This window comes from Pan paniscus, chromosome 22, assembly GCF_029289425.2.
Source record: "Pan paniscus chromosome 22, NHGRI_mPanPan1-v2.0_pri, whole genome shotgun sequence".
NCBI classification, from domain to species: Eukaryota; Metazoa; Chordata; class Mammalia; order Primates; family Hominidae; genus Pan; species Pan paniscus.
Window position 1 is genome coordinate 18,628,665 of NC_073271.2, and position 16,736 is coordinate 18,645,400.

Consider the following 16,736-nt stretch of genomic DNA (forward strand, 5'->3'; position numbering starts at 1 on the left):
TCCTCTCATACACTTTAAATAATCTCTGGACCACTTATAATACTTAATGAAATATAAATTCGATGTAAATAGTTGATAAATGGTATTATTTAGAGATTAAGAACAAGAACAAAATGTCTATACATGTTCAGTACAGATGCAACCACCTCTTTTTTTTCCCTGAACATTTTCTATCCCTGTGGTTTTGTGGTTGAATCCATGGATTCATGGAACCTATGGAGGGCTAACTGCATTGGCTTCCCTGTATCCTTTGAGAAACTGCTTCTCCTTTGCTCCATATAATTAGGGTGAAGCCGCAAGTCCTATGATCCTGCCTTTCATGTCGTAAAGATGCATATAAGACCCACGTTGGCCTATCTGTGTCAATTCCATCTCCTTGGATACGTGATTGTGTGGCGATAGGGATTAGTAAGTGACTAAGCAAAGCCAGAAAGCTTTCACTGATTAAGAATGCTAAAGACATTGTCTGAATGAAGCGACAAATATCAGTTTTAAAATTTAGAACAAACTGCCTAACAGGTTAGTATAGAACAAATCAGACCTTATGAAGAGAGAAGTGTAAGGGTATGAGAATATGTGTGCAGTTATGCGCGTGCATGTGCATATAGACTTGCGTGAGTTTGGCTGAAGGGTAAATATTTGATGATACTTTCTTTGTTCACACTGCTTGAACGAAATACCACAAGTTGGTAGCTTATAAATGACAGCAATTTATTTCTCAAAGTTCTGAAATCTGGGAAGTTCAAGATCAAGGTGCTGGTGAGTATTAACTCTTCAATGACCGAGATTTTGTTGTGTTTTTACATAATGAAAAGGGCACACAAGCTTGCTTGGGCCTCTTTTATTAGATCACTAATATCATCCATAAGGGATTCACCCTCGTGATCTAATCAACTCCCAAAGCTCCCACCTTTTAATACTATCACACTGGGAATTAGGTTTCAACGTAGGAATTTTGGGGTGATGCAAACATTCAGACCATAGTAAGACTATTTGATTTTAATTCTGTTTTGGATTAATCCATTTCTTTTATTTTATTGTAGATTACTACAAGCTTAAGATGAGCACTGTCCTCCTAATTACTTACAAGTGTACAGAATAATATTGCTGAGTGTAGGTATGATGTTTTTCAGCAGATCTCTAGAGCTTGTTCATCTTGCTTGACTAAAACTTCACAACTGTTGATTGGTACTCCCCATGTTTTTTCCCCCAGCCCCTAGTAAACACCAATCTACTCTCAATTTGATTAATTTAGATAACACATGTAAGTGAAATCACAACATATTTGTCTTTTTGTAGTGAACTTATTTCACTTATAGGTTTTCAGGTTCATCCATTTGTTGTCTATGCAGAATATTTTCTTTTTTTGACTGAATAATATTCTTTTGCATACATATGCTGCATTTTCTTTATCTACTCATCTGTCAATGGACATTTGGGGTGTTTCTATATCTTGGCTATGGTGAATAATACTGCAATAAATATAGGAGTACACATATCTCTCCGAGATCTTGATTTTAATTCTTTTAGATGAATATTCAGTATATACCCAAAGAACTATAAATCATACTGCTATAAAGACACATGCACACGTATGTTTACTGCGGCATTATTCACAATAGCAAAGACTTGGAACCAACCCAAATGTCCAACAATGATAGACTAGATTAAGAAAATGTGGCACATATACACCATGGAATACTATGCAGCCATAAAAAATGATGAGTTCATGTCCTTTGTAGGGACATGGATGAAATTGGAAATCATCATTCTCAGTAAACTATCGCAAGAACAAAAAACCAAACACCGCATATTCTCACTCTTAGGTGGGAATTGAATAATAAGATCACATGGACACAGGAAGGGGAACATCACACTCTGGTGACTGTTGTGGGGTGGGGGGAGGGGGGAGGGATAGCATTGGGAGATATACCTAATGCTAGATGAGGAGTTAGTGGGTGCAGCGCACCAGCATGGCACATGTATACATATGTAACTAACCTGCACAATGTGCACATGTACCCTAAAACTTAAAGTATAATAATAAAAAAAAAGTAAAATTCAAAAGTGGGATTGCTGGATTATATAATAGTTCTATTTTACAGTTATGTGGAATATCCATATTGTTTTATATAGCTTCTGTACCATGTTGCCTTCTCACCAACAGTGTGCATGGGTTCTAGTTTCTCTATATCCTTAAAAATATTTGCTGTGCTTTTTTTTTTTTTTTACATAATAGCCTTCCTGACATGTCTAAGATGCTATGTCATTGTGCTTTTTATTTGCATTTCCCTGATGAATAGTGAGGTTGAACATTTTTAAATATACTTATTGGTCATTTGTATGTCTTCTTTGGAGACATGTCTGTTCAAACTTTTCCGTATTTTTAAAACAGATTACTGATTTATTTACCATTGCATTGTAGGAGTTCCTTATATACTTTGGAAATTAATTCCTTATTAGAAATATGGTTGGCAAATATTTTACGCTATTTCGTAGGTTGTCTTTTCACTCCATTGATTGCTTCCTTTCCTGTGCAGTGAATAAAGTCACTTTGATTTAAATTTATGAGTTAAGTTTTTGTTTGTGTTTTACTTCATGTTTTTTAAAAGTTGATTTAAGTTTAATATCTATTACTAGGAAGCTTTATTAATTCAAAATTATACTCCCAACTCAATAAAATATTTTAAAGATTATCTGACAATTAAAATGCCGTAACAATAGTATTACTTTTTATGAACTACAACTACAGTATGTGAGTGCCATTTTTGTTTTTCTCCTAAATGTCATTGAAAAAAGGAGAACATTTTTGCCTCAAAATGTACATTTATGTGCATTTTCCCATAATAAAATAACACTTCAGAATAGCCAACTTTACCTTAAAGATTTTGTTCTAACTCTGTATGTGTGCAATAAATACATTATTAAGAATTTATTATATACTAGATAGAGAAAGAAACTGAAAGCCAGACAGACAGACAGAGGTTACAACCTTCCTTTGTACTTGTGGAGCAGTCGGGGAAATGGTACAAAGAAAGTAAGAAGGAATTCAATAAAAAGAAGTCAATAGACTAAATTTTTCGACAGGAGTGAAGACACAATTTGTGTTTAAAGGTATTCCAAAAATATTGTGATGAACAACCATTGACCACTTTAAGGGAGAAGCATTTTCTAACACAGTGGTGACAGCCTCTAACAGTGCTTACATAAATAGCATATGATAGACGGTAATTAAATATAGAAAAGCTTACACAAAACCCAGCTTCAATCAATGATTTACTGGATAAAGAAAACGTGGCACATATACACCATGGAATATTATGTAGCCATTAAAAGGATGAGTTCATGTCCTTTGCAGGGACGTGGATGAAGCTGGAAGCCATCATTCTCAGCAAACTCAGCAAACATCATTCTCAGCAAACACAGGCACAGAAAACCAAAAACTTCATGTTATCACTCATAAGTGGGAGTTGAACAGTGAGAACACATGGACACAGGGAGGGGAACATCACACACTGGGGCCTGTCCGGGGGGTGGGGGCAAGGAGAGGGAGAGCATTAGGACAAATACCTAATGCATGTGGGGCTTAAAACCTAGATGAGGGGTTGATAGGTGCAGCAAACCACCATGGCACATGTATACCTATGTAACAAATCTGCATGTTCTGCACATGTATCCCAGAGCTTAAAGTAAAATTTAAAAAAAAAAGAAAGAAAAATCTTCTTTGTCGGGGATTATCACTACATTTTTCACTGATTTGAGAGAAACATGCAGCTTTCTGTCTTTGAATGACTACAATTGTGGGAAATCATATTTATTTCCATCTTAAAAGTACATTCCTCGTGAACAGAGATATACCAAAGTCCTAAGAAGGCCTCAGTGACTAGTAGGTGTCATTTAAGTTTGCAGTAGGTGCACATGGAAGGCAAATCAATGATTTTTTTTTTCTGTAAGGTTTAAGCAGATAAAGAAGAACTTTTGCAAAATGTCACTTGAAACTCAAAATAAAATAGAAACTTATAGACGGTTCTCAAGACAGTGAGAGCAATGAAATAGTTTCTCCTTAAATCTCAAACAGTGTTTATTAACTATAAAAATAGAACAGTCAAAAGTCAGAACACGGTAAGATCTTTTCACAAACTTGTTTTATCTCTCTACATACACAAGCTTTACTTGCTAAGCAGGAAACTATGGAATTGTTTTTCCTTGTAAGTAAAAAAGTTAAATAGTTTTTTACCTCAGAAATCACTTGTATTACTAGTGGCCTTCTACTATGTATTACATCATACACTCATTTATTTCTTTATATGGAATTTAGGATTTTAGCATCTAATATATACAATGTTCTTTTCAAGGCACCACAAGGCTATAGTTTTTGATACGTCTAACAAATCTTATGCCCTCATTGAAGATATACTCTAGTAATAATATAATAAGCAGTGATATGATATATACATAATAAAAGTAACTATGATCATATTCGTATTCATCTTTATTTTCATTTTAGTAACTACTTTGTATAGGTTATATAAACATACATTATGTATTGTTATGAATGAGTAACTTTGTAGCCTTGGTTAATGTTGAGTGATTTTAATATGGTAAGTATGGGAGTATTTTGGAAAAAAGTAGTAATTGCTAGACAAATATTTTAACTGCTATTATATTTTAAAAACACAGTTGCACTGAAATATACTGTCATTATTCAATTTAATTGAGTGCATTTTAGGACCAGGTGCTTGCTTACCCTCCCATTTAATTGGGTACTTGTTTTTTCCACCTTAAAGATTTTTCTTCAAGTGCGTTGCCACGTAACCAATGTATTTTCAACTTATAGTCAGTTCTTGATTACCTCCTGGGATTACTCCATTATGGATTACCTGTAACAAACCTTGCTTTTCAGAACTTATTGACATTGCTATCTTCTACACTTCTAATTAAGTCATTTCCTGACATTCAGGCTGTTTCCCCAACTAGTAAAGTCTGTTTTAAAAGTCAAACTAGTTTCTGACTGCATTTATACATTGTAAATTTCAGGCAACCATCATAGTTGAATAAGTTTTTCAATTTAAGTATTCAAAATTTTCAATGTATTAGGGAATATTTTCTTCTATCCAGGAAAGTAAATCCAATAAATCAAAATGTTTAATGGCCATATTCAAATCTAAGTCATTACAAACCAGAAATACAACAATTACTGAGAGACATAAGGTCATAAAAGATGTATAGTTTTTCCTCATGTTGTTATGCTTGAAGAATGTGAGTGGGGTGCAAGGGTACAGGGATCCATTCTTTGATCCTTCTCTCAAAGCATCTTTTCCACTGATTAGCTGATTTTTAAAATTAAATTTTAAAGAAACTTTTCCTAATTATGCATAGCATTTTAATGCAAATTACTAATATCAGAAATGAGTATTTCTGAGATCAGTAAATATTTAGGCAAAATTCTAAGCCTTTGTATGCGGCACTCTTGAGAGGGAAGTAAGACACACATTCTCTCTCTCTGTTTTCATTAACTCATCTTCGAGGGTCAAGTCCTGTGGGTACAAATGAGTCCGTGACATTTTTCATAGTCACTTGCTCACCTGATGCTAACCTCACCCTCTTCACTGCTGAAATGCTATTTTTGTAATCCTACTCACAGCTCCGTGCCTTATTTCTTAGCATCTCTGGAATTGCCTATATTTGCTCATGTACAAATCCTACAACATTGTTTCACACAGGCCTTACAATTGCATATTGATTATGCCTTTTCATGTTGTTTCTACATGTGCTGCCTTTTGTTAGAGGAATCTTTCTCTTCCTAAAGTGTTCTACACTCAATACTCTCAAAGTAGTAAGACCCAAAAACTAAACGGTGCTGAACTGGGGCTGCGTGGAAATACATCCACATATAAGTCAAGTGGCCTTCTCCTATAGATTCAATTAGACTCTTAAAGTCCATAAGAACAACATCTATAGTTTAAATTTAGGTAGGTAGATGCCCTGCCAAAAATACTTAGGTAATTAGATATTATATAAGTCACATAAATGTAACATAATATAAAATATGTATTTTATTATTCTATATATGCATAACTACATAGAGACACAAGCATTCATACACATACACATGTATACACATAAATACATATGAGTATAATTACATATACATGTGTATGTAATTATGTATGTATCATCACATATACACGTGTAATTATGTATGTATAATCATATATACACAAGTACGCATATGTAATTATGTATATTATATGCATAATTACATATGCCCATGTATGTGTATGCAATTATGTATATTATGTATGTATAATTACATATACATATGTGTAATTATACACATATATGTATTTATGTGTATACATGTGTATGAACGCTTGTGTCTCTATGTAGTTATGCACATATAGCATAATGTAATAAATACATATTTATATATATGCACTTCCAGTTCTAGCTCTCTTGCTTAAAATTTCTTCCTCCATTTACCTCTTTCCTCTGTCCCTTTACTATAAGTACCAAGAAAAAAATGAGCTGCATCTTCAACACTTGCTTGAAAATTTCCTCCAGTAAATATCCAAATTTATTGCTTACAAATTCTGCTTTCTATATATCTGTAGGTTGCACATTTGATTCTATCACAAGCAGGATATCAAGAGTTATAAATAGTAAGCATTTGACTTAAGAGCTAGAAAGAAAGCTAGGAAAAGTTCAAGTTTCTAAGTCATCACTTATGGATAAAGTACATAAAGCAATTCCATTGAAACGAATTCTCTCAACATTAAAATAAATGTTGCAAAAAATTATTCTCACAAAATATATTTTTTGTAACACTCTCCATTCTTCTAAATAATTATCTAAACTTTTCTTGTCTTTGCTTATTATTGACATTTTCAACTCTTTGTTAGACTGTAAATATTTAAATATTTATTTACACTTTTTCTAGGAATGCTGTAAATATGCATCATGTCAATCAGTAGATAAACAAAATAGAAGAAAAGAATGTGATCTGTCTATATCACTTAAATATGAGATACTTTGCATCATTATCTTAGGTTTTCACATATGTGTACCTTTTAAGGAGAATTAAATAATTTTGGCATGAATAAAATATGAGTAGTGAACTGTATACCTAGTCTAAATAGTTGAAAATTCAACACAAACTATTTCGAGTAATATTGAAAATTGCCTAAAAATGTCTTTGGTAGACTTTTAGTTTATCTATTAGTATCTATCCATGTATCATTTATCATTTATTTGCCTATCTTTCTATGATGTATCTATCTATATATTTTTGTATCCCTGTATTATAAGTACATATAAGCTTACTAAAAGGATCTTAGCAACACAATTGGGGATATTTCTAGCCAAATAGAAATAAAAAACTCACAGAAACTGGTTTTGTATTTCGTGTTTTTTTGAGATGGAGTTTCACTCTGTCGCCCCGGCTGGAGTTCAGTGGCAGGATCTCAGCTCACTGCCACCTCCACCTCCCAGGTTCCAGCGATTCTCCTACCTCAGCCTCCTCAGTAGCTGGGATTACAGGTGCCAGCCACCACACCCAGCTAAATTTTTTGTGTTTTTAGTAGAGACAGGGTTTCACCATATTGGCCAGGCTGGTCTCGAACTCCTGACCTCAAGTGATCCACCCACCTCAGCCTCCCGAAGTGCTGGGATTACAGGCCGGAGCCACCACTGGTTTTGTATATCATCAAAAAAATTACATTTCGATAACTTAGTCATGTCATTCATTCAACCTTCTTTTCTGGGGCGGGGTGGGGGTGGGGGATGGAGTCTTACTCTGTCGCCCGGCCTGGAGTGCAGTGGCGCCGTCTCGGCTCACTGCAAGCTCCGCCTCCCGGGTTCACGCCATTCTCCTGCCTCAGCCTCCCGAGTAGCTGGGACTACAGGCGCCCGCCACCACGCCCGGCTAATTTTTTTTTTTGTATTTTTAGTAGAGACGGGGTTTCACCGTTTTAGCCAGGGTGGTCTCGATCTCCTGACCTTGTGATCCGCCCGCCTTGGCCTCCCAAAGTGCTGGGATTACAGGCATGAGCCACCGTGCCCGGCCTGTCATTCAATCTTCTTATACTACAGTTTCCTCTTCCAAAAGCAGGGCAAATACCTACCTAATAGAATTATTTCAAATGTCTTGTATTAAATACACAATGGTGTTTTTTTTTTCCTTGCTCTCTGCATATACCTCCTGATTAGTTCTGTTTCTCTAATCCTTCAAACTTACCATCAAAGCATAAATAAAATTGTAGCAAGATATTTTTAACTATAAAACAAAAGGTTCATTGCCCTTTGTGTTTGATTAATTTATTTATTCATCGAAGACATACTTTAGTAAACATATGTATATGCCACCGTTATAGGTACTAGAAAAAAATAGTTTTAAACAAGAAAGACAAGCTATTTTTTTCTAACAGAGTTTACTGACTAGAGGAGAATATGGATAAATAGACTATGAAATGAATTTAATTACAGCGGTAAGTACTCTAAATAAATCAAAGCATGGTAATGAGATAATCATGAAAGTCTATTTTATATGGTACTTAGGAGGGGTATTTTCAATTAATTCCTATTAAGACAGAGACCTGAATAAGTGGAGAGAGAATTATGTGAATATTTGGGGAATAATTACTTAGGAAGAAAAAAAGTTGAGAAAGCCAAAATAGCATTGATATAGCTGTATTACATCAGCTCGGTATGATTATAGAAATAAAAGTTTAATAACAGAGGAACTTGATAGAAAACGAAGCTGAGGAAACACATACAGATGGAATCCCGGAAGGCCTCATGTGAATTATGGTAAGAATTTTAAACTGTATTTAATATTTAAGGTGCTAGAGTATTGAGACCAAATGACAAAAAAAAAATGAATTGTGTTTTTAAAAGAATTTTCACTGCTATGTGGAGAATGTAGAGAAAGAAGAGTAGAATCATGAAGACCACTTTGAATCTTTTGCCATGGAATGCATTACATTTGTTTATGGGTGGATAAGAAAGTAGACACATTTTCCCCCAAAATAAGTCACTTCACTATCATCAAGCTGATAAGAACATTTTCATTAAAAATAGAAAGAAAAATATGGTCTCTCTCCACACTTAATGACTTCCCTTTGTTTGAAAAAATACAGCATAAAAGTCTTTGGGCATAGTGCTATAAAATGAATAATTATGGATAAAAGATTCAAGAATTATGGACATATTTCTATCCCAAAAGATAAAGGTTTTGCTAAGCTGATGGCACTACCGGCTATCACCCTTTGCTCTTTCCTTATGTATACACTTTCAAGTGTAACCTTACAGTGCGGTCTATAACGGGCAAGGCTTTCTGCACTGCCCCTTGATTCTGAGCTCAGTCACTTGATTAACTTTTTTTTCGTATAAATGTAAGGGTATAAGTGCAGTTTAATTACATGGATATATTGCATAGTGGTGAAGTCTGGGCTTTTAGTGTAACCATCACCCAAATAATGTACATAGTACCCATTAAGTAATTTTTTCTTCCTCACACCCCTCCAACACTTGTCAACATTCTGAATCTCCGGTGTCTACTATTCCACATGCTATGACCATGCGTACATATTACTTAACTCCCGCTTATAAATGAGAACATACAGTATTTGGCCTTGTGTTTCTGAGTTGTTTCTCTAAGATAGTGGTCATCAATTCCATCCACGTTACTACAAAAGACATAATTTTATAATTTTTATGGGTAAATCGTACTCCATGTATGTTGCTGCAAAAGACATGATTTTATGGGTAAAGAGTATTTCATTGTTATATCACATTCACCTTGAAATGTTAGCAAGCATGACAAAGAGACAAGGAAGAATACTTCAGTATTTCAGGTACTGCACTTTTCCTCTGCTATCAACATGAGGAGGACATGCCTAGGCTAGTCCAGGGTAAAGTATTAGAAATATATGGGCCAGAGTAATGAGCCATTAGATTTCTTCACCAAAACTATCATAGATCAACACAAATCTAACCAACACCCAACAAGCAGATACTCATAGCCAACCTAGCTTGTATCAGCTAAAGCACTCAAATTCCTGAGCTAATACTAATGTCAATCAGGTTGTGCGATTGTAATGCAACATAATGGTCACAATATGTAACTGATACAATAGTGCGGAGACGTGAATAAAATAACTATATGAGAAACTTTTCTGAAAGGACATTAATCCATTTTGAGGCTTGAGTCTCAGCATTTGGAAGTCTTCGGTATTAAAAATATCTTAATCATCATAGGCTTATGGATTAAAATAGCAAAGAGGATTACTTTCCTATTTCCCATTTGGAACCCTAGAGAAAGTTTCACAAAATGGGAGAGGTCTGAGTGATGCAAAGGGGTTGGAAATTGCAGGACAGAAAATCCTCCAAGTTTGTTAACATTCCTCATTCTATACACACCCTACTCTTCCCCCTCCCTGACTGTCACTACCCTTCTGTTTTGTTTTTATAGGACCTGGGATGGAATTCTGAAATTATTGTGAGCCCCACTTCAAATCCACACCCCCTCCAAAACAATACATGAGAGAGACCTCGTAGTATTGATGCAGTGAGTTACCTGAAGGTCTGTAGAAGTTTGCGTGGGGCTGAGAACAGAATGTAATCTTTAGGAGATTCTTCGGGAGGCCGAGGCGGGTGGATCACGAGGTCAGGAGATCGAGACCATCCTGGCTAACACGGTGAAACCCCGTCTCTACTAAAAATACAAAAAAATTAGCCGTGAGTGGTGGCGGGTGCCTGTAGTCTCAGCTACTCCCGGAGGCTGAGGCAGGAAAATGGCGTGAACCCGGGAGGCGGAGCTTGCAGTGAGCGGAAATCGCGCCACTGCCCTCCAGCCTGGGCGACAGAGCGAGACTCCGTCTCAAAAAAAAAAAAAAAAAAAAAAAAAATGGAGATTCTGTGCCAGCAGGGGAAGATACTTTGGGTACTCCAGCAGTAGATGCAGTAAGGATAGAGACAAAGCACAGAGAAAAATGTTAATGAACTAGAGTGTACCTTTGGATAAAGGGAGCATTCAAAAATTCTGGAAGACTAAGTATTTACCACTTAATAGACAAAATCTAGTTCTTGTTTATTCGCCATGTATTTACTGATCAGCTGGTATGTGCCAAATATTGGTCTAGACTCTGGGGATGCAGCAAATAATTTTAAAAAGAGACAAAATGTGAGACTGAGTAAATCTGTTACTGAAATAAATCAGAAGTGATTGTTAATTTACATGAATTTCATTAGGTATGATGCTTGTTTTCTGGATACTGAGTGTGAATGGTAAATTATGAGAAAGTTAAACAGTTATGGAGAAAAATAGTTAATTTCTACATATTTGAGTTAATGCTCCAGAACTGAAACCAATGCCAAGAATAAATGGTATATTTGATCTCTGATGAATATTTTTATATTAGCATGTTTATGAAGATATTTGGATTGGAAAGTAACTCAAGAAAAACAGCATGAATTTTCAGAATAAGTGAACATTGCCTAATAACAGAACATATCATTTGATATAACTATCCTTATTTATTTATGTATTTATTTTCTTTGCTGTAATGGAAAAACAAAAATTAGCAACTTAATTCAGGAAAGTACTGAGTATTTGTTTCTTTCTTGTTATCTGTGAATGATAGTCTGAAATGTCAAAAGTGGTAATTATATGCAAAATAATATGACATAACTTTATAAACATTTAAAATGCATTAAAGTCCATTAAAATTATGCTTTGGTTTCTGAAAGTACAAAATGTCTTTCCTAGAAATACTTGTATGTTGGACCTGGCAGAACTACAATTCTTTCACATTTTAAATAAGAACAATGTAAAACAAGGCTGCAGCTGTCTCAGAGGAACCCTCAATCAATTGTTTTTCTGCTTTTCCAGACTCTCATTTATGTAACTGAAACAGATATTGCCAACAGAGCAACTCCAAGAAAACATTACAAACTGTTAAACAATAAGGGTTTCTGACCTGTTATTTTCTTCCACTAAGGGGAATATAAGGATTGAGAATAAACTGAAGAAGTCAAATAGCCAGATTCATTCAAAACAGAGCATGAAAAAAAAAAAATCAGAGCAAATTGGAACGTAAAGCTGTATCTCTAGCAGCTTCAGATCAACAAATACATAAACTTTTCATACAGTAACCTAAATAGTGGATTGACTAAGGCATAAATAGATAATCTAGGACTTGTTTATTCAACGTGTATTTACTGATCACTTGTATGTGCAAAGTATTGATCTAGATTCTGGGGATGCAGCAAATAATTTTTTAAAAGAGACAAAATTTTACTCTTTTGGATGTGACAAGATAGTATTTTCTTTCTTCATTTTTTCCTTTTATTCATTTATTCAACAAATATGTAATGAAGACCAATGATGAGGTGATAGGATGACAGTTCCTAAATCCACTTTGATGAATAGACAGGTTGATTTTCTGCCCTCATAACGCTGGAAGCATAGTGCATTTGCATGCCTCTAGAGTTGTAAAAAATAAGTGACTTGACTTTCCTTTCTAAAAATATTTATCTAAACTTTGAATTCGGAATGGTAAAATATGGGAAGTAAATTTAATTAATGGATCTAAAGTCTTTAATTGTGTAAGTACCATGGGTGTTGCAAAGTTGAAATTCTATTAGTCTCCACTCTTTAGCAACCCTTTGATATATCCAACATTTTAACATCTGTTTTAAACTAATGATCTCTATTGAACTGTTACTGACTCTTGGTGCAAAAATGATTGCGGGTTTTGCCATTACTTTTAGTGGCAAAGCCAATAAAACAATATCGTTTGTATTTAAATAATAAATTACGATTTTTGTTTTTAAAGTTATAAAAGGCATATTCATAGTCAACATAGTACAAATTCCTGCTTTGTGGACAGTGAAGGTATTTCATTATGATGCAATATGATTTTGTATTTAAAGTTTTAAGGGGCACATTCATAGTTAACATAGTTTAAATCCCTGCTTTGTGGACAGTGAAGGTATTTCTGTTGATGAGATCTCTCTGGCTCAACTATCCACTTAATTACATCCAGCTGGGCAGACTCAACTGCCAAGGCACAAAGAAACTCATTTGGTAAGTGAACCCTGGCTGAGATAGAAAAAAGAACTTCTTGGTTCTCATTTTCCCCACCCTATGCATGAATAGTTGACCAACGTCTATATAGAGTCTTCAAAATTATTGCAGCTATCATTTCACAAATTGCTCTTTTCCTGACAGCAAAGACTCACTCAGTTTTCTGAAATTTTGAAGAGACTCTTTACGGGAATACAAATGGTGGTTGTCAGAGAAAAAAAAAAAGCGTGCTTTTTCATCATTCTGACTCAATAGAAAATGAAGTCTACCGTAAAGTTGTGCTTCTGTCATTCAAGGTCAAGAAACAGTTAAGTAACATCACTCAAAGGATTCTGAAGCTAGTCGTCCCTATTCTTGTTCCAGAATCTATGAGATTGCTTCTTCCTTTTTATGCCTTTTACCAAGAGGGAGTAAAGCAATTTTATAAGAGGGAGATTTTATTGCATAATAGAAGAAAATATATTTTTATGCCAGAGTGTTTCTATCCCTAATGTGGTCCCCAGGTTTCATTTACCTTCGACTCCACTTGATTTTACTCTGTACTTTCTTACACTATGCTCTGTGCTCTGGAACCCTGGATTTCATATTCTATATGGGTTATTGTATCCTCTGGCTTCTGGTTAGATACAGCTGTGGGAGTGAAAATTAGGGCATTAGCAGAAGAAGCCATGGAGGTTGGGTATTCGGTGCTGGCTACATTTAAGACGGGCAAGAGGTAGAGTGTTTGGATTTCTCCATGGAAGCCACAGTGCCTTTGGGAAAGTTATCTTTTACTATCATTTTCTCTTCTCAAGTTCAGGCTGAGAAGGACTTTCCCTATATGAGACTGCAGCGCTATCTGAACTGTTAGTATTTCTAGGCTGGAAAGAGCCAAGGAAGCAAAAAAATGCAGAAAGGTGTATTAGTCTGTTCTCACACTGCTATAAAGAACTACCTAAGACTGGGTCATTTATAAAGAAAAGAAGTTTAATTGATTCATAGTTCCACAGGCTGTACAGGAGGCATGGCTGGAGAGGCCTCAGGAAACTTACAATCATGGCAGAAGGGTAAAGGAGAAACAAACATGTCTTCACATGGTGGCAGGAGAGAGAGTGAAGGGCGGAAGTGACATACACTTTTTATGATCAGAATTATAATTCAACATAAGATTTGGGTGGGGACAAAGAGCCAAACAATATCAAAGGGAGATGATTATCTCTCGCCAGTCTCTCTCAGCTCCAGCAAAGAAGCACTTTGACTCCTCAGTTAGAGGGTGCTTTGGAAAAATTATTGAATCTCTTGCACTGTGGGATGCCCTAAAACTCTGGTTCCAGCGCCAAGGACACACACAACAGAAAGAGAAAGACCAGAATTTCAATTGCCTTGTAGAGCAAGGTACAATTTTTGAAAAATAAAATAGAAAAAAGTCTGAAAACATTAGTTAAACTATTTTCACTTAACATTTTCACAATATTTATGTTTCTAGAATATAAGCCTAATGAAAACTTTATTTTGTTTTCATTTTATTTATTAGTTATATTTTATTGTGGTAAGGCCACACATGATATCTATCTTCTTAACAAATTTTGAATTGTACAGTACAGTATGGTTTACTATAAGCACTATGCTGTAGAGAAGATCTCCAGAATTTTTTCATCTTCCTTAACTGAAACTTTATACCATTTGAAGAGCAACTAGTCATTTCTTTCTCCTCCCATACAGTGTAAATTGCCATTCTATTTTCTGCTTCTATGAATTTGACTATTTACATCATCTCATAAAAGGTATCATGCATAAAATACATATCTTCATAAAAGGTATCATGCAGTTGCCGAGACCATCTCGGTTGGGGAGACCCTAACCCAGTGGTTCTAGAGGAATTAAAGACACACACACAGAAATATAGAGGTGTGAAGTGGGAAATCTGGGGTCTCACAGCCTTCAGAGCTGATAGCCCCTAACAGAGATTTACCCACATATTTATTAACAGCAAACCAGTCATTAGCATTGTTTCTATAGATATTAAATTAACTAAAAGTATCCCTTTTGGGAAACGAAGGGATGGGCCAAATTAAAGGAATAGGTTGAGCTAGTTAACTGCAGCAGGAGCATGTCCTTAAGGCACAGATTGCTCATTCTATTGTTTGTGGCTTAAGAATGCCTATAAGTGGTTTTCCACCCTGGGTGGGGCAGGTGTTCTTTGCCCACATTCCGGTAAACCCACAAACTTCCAGGGTGGGCGTTAGGGCCATTATGAACATGCTACAGTGCTGCTGAGATTTGGTTCATGGCCAGTTTTGGGGCCAGTTTATGGCCAGATTTTGGGTGGCTTGCTCCCAACATACATATCTGCATAAAAGATATCATGCAGTATTTGTCCTTCTGTTGCTGGCTTATTTCTCTTACCATAATGTCCCTGATGTACATTCATGTTGTCACAGATCACAGAATTTCTTTCTTTTAAGGCTGAATAGTATTCTACTTGATGTATACACCATAATTTCTTTATGCAATTATCAGTCCATAGGCATTTTAATCTTTTCCACAGCTTGACTATTGTAATTATTGCTGAAATGAATATGGAAATGAAAATATATCTTCAAGATCCTGGTATCAATCTCTTTGCTGGGTTATAAGGTTATTCTATTATTAATGTTTTAAGAGAATTTCATACTACTTTTTGTAGTATCCATACCGTTTTACATTTCAACTACAAAAAAAAACATTTAATTGCTCCACAAACCCACCAATATTTATTTATTTAGATAATTATTCTAACAATATGAGATGACGTCTCATTGTGAATTGGATTTTTATTTCCCTGGTTATCAGTGATGTTGATCAATATTCATATAACTGGTGGCCATATGTCTGTCTTATTTGGAGAAATGCTGATTTAAGTCTTTGGCCCATTATTGAATTGGGTTACTTAAGTGGATTTGGTGGTTATTCTTTGCTTTTATTATGTTTTGCTGTTGAGTTATAGGGGTCCCTTATATATTTTGGATAATAACCTCTTATCAGATAAATGTTAGGCAATTAGTTTTTCTCATTTTATTGATTGTTTTCTTTGCCATGCAGAAGATTTTTAGTTTGGTGTTATACCACCAGTCTACTTTTACTTTTCTTGCTTATGTTTTTACTCTCATAGCCAGTAAGTCCTTGCTAAGACCAATGCCTGGAAGCTTTTTCCTAGGTATTCTTCTAGGAATTTTGCAGTTCAGATCTTAAGTTGACATCTTTAATCCACTTTGACTTGATTTTTAGGTAATATGTAAGATAAATGTCTACTTTCATTTTTTTCCATGTTGATATCTGCTTTTTCATATGCTATATATTGAAAATACTATTATTTTCCTATTGTGCATTTGTGGCATCATTTTCAAAAGTCAGTTGACTGTACATGCATGGATTAATTTCTAGCCTCTTCACTCTGTCCCATTGGTCAATATGTTTGTCTGCATGCTAGTATCATACTGTTTTAGTTCCTGCAACTTTGAAGAATGCTTTGAAATAAAAAAAAGTGTTTGCTTTAGTTTTGTTCTTTATCAAGATTGTTTTCTCCACTCAGCATTTTTGTTGTTCCATACTAATTTAAAGTCTCTTTATTCTATTTTTTAAGTAGAGATTTTGAAAGAAACTGCATTAAATCTGTAGGTCACTTTGGGTA

General features: G+C 35.0%; 1 long non-coding RNA gene across 1 annotated transcript in view; it reads right to left on the reverse strand.

Moving 5' to 3' along the window:
- The window catches only part of LOC134729747 (uncharacterized), a 178,610-nt gene that overhangs the window by 140,240 nt on the left and 21,634 nt on the right, over positions 1–16,736 (reverse strand). Inside the window, exon 3 of the long non-coding RNA XR_010111155.1 lies at positions 10,577–10,714. This is a non-coding gene — a long non-coding RNA (uncharacterized LOC134729747). The remainder of the gene's footprint in view (positions 1–10,576; positions 10,715–16,736) is intronic.